This window comes from Penaeus monodon, chromosome 21 (genome assembly GCF_015228065.2).
Source record: "Penaeus monodon isolate SGIC_2016 chromosome 21, NSTDA_Pmon_1, whole genome shotgun sequence".
Classification (NCBI taxonomy): domain Eukaryota; kingdom Metazoa; phylum Arthropoda; class Malacostraca; order Decapoda; family Penaeidae; genus Penaeus; species Penaeus monodon.
The window spans coordinates 33,785,966-33,786,509 of NC_051406.1; positions in this window are offsets into that span (position 1 = coordinate 33,785,966).

Genomic DNA, 544 nt, shown 5'->3' on the forward strand with positions numbered 1-544 from the left:
AAGAAACGAAAACATTAAAAGAGTAATGGCCGCACCACCGCCTCGTTTTGACAGGAGAGAGATGGAGAGTCTAAAACCCCAAGGAAACACAACAAGCCTCTTTTCTTCCATTTCTCCTTCCCTTTTCCTCTCATATTCTCTCTATTCTTGTTAGGTAAGTGACGAGCGAGAGTAAGGGAAACGCAGAACAAAGTGGATAGGAAAGGATGAAAACGATTCATTTTAAGAGAAAGGAAATTATGAGTATATTTATAGAGCTGTAACTCAGAAGCGACGATGGTGTTGAAAGGGAGAAGAAAATAAATGATAGCAAGGGAAAGGGGAATAGAGAGAGGAACATACACAGTAGAATGGAAATGACAGCGTATTTGTCTTTTTGCAGAATTTATTCAACGTCCATGTTGACGGCCTCGCCACAGATCCATCAACCCTTGATATAGTGCGTGTATTGTATAACATGGAAGGACGTTCTGCCTGTGCAACAAAGTGTCATATTGATACTGTTAAGTTTCCAAACGAGGGATCCTTGGGTTGTTAGTAAGAC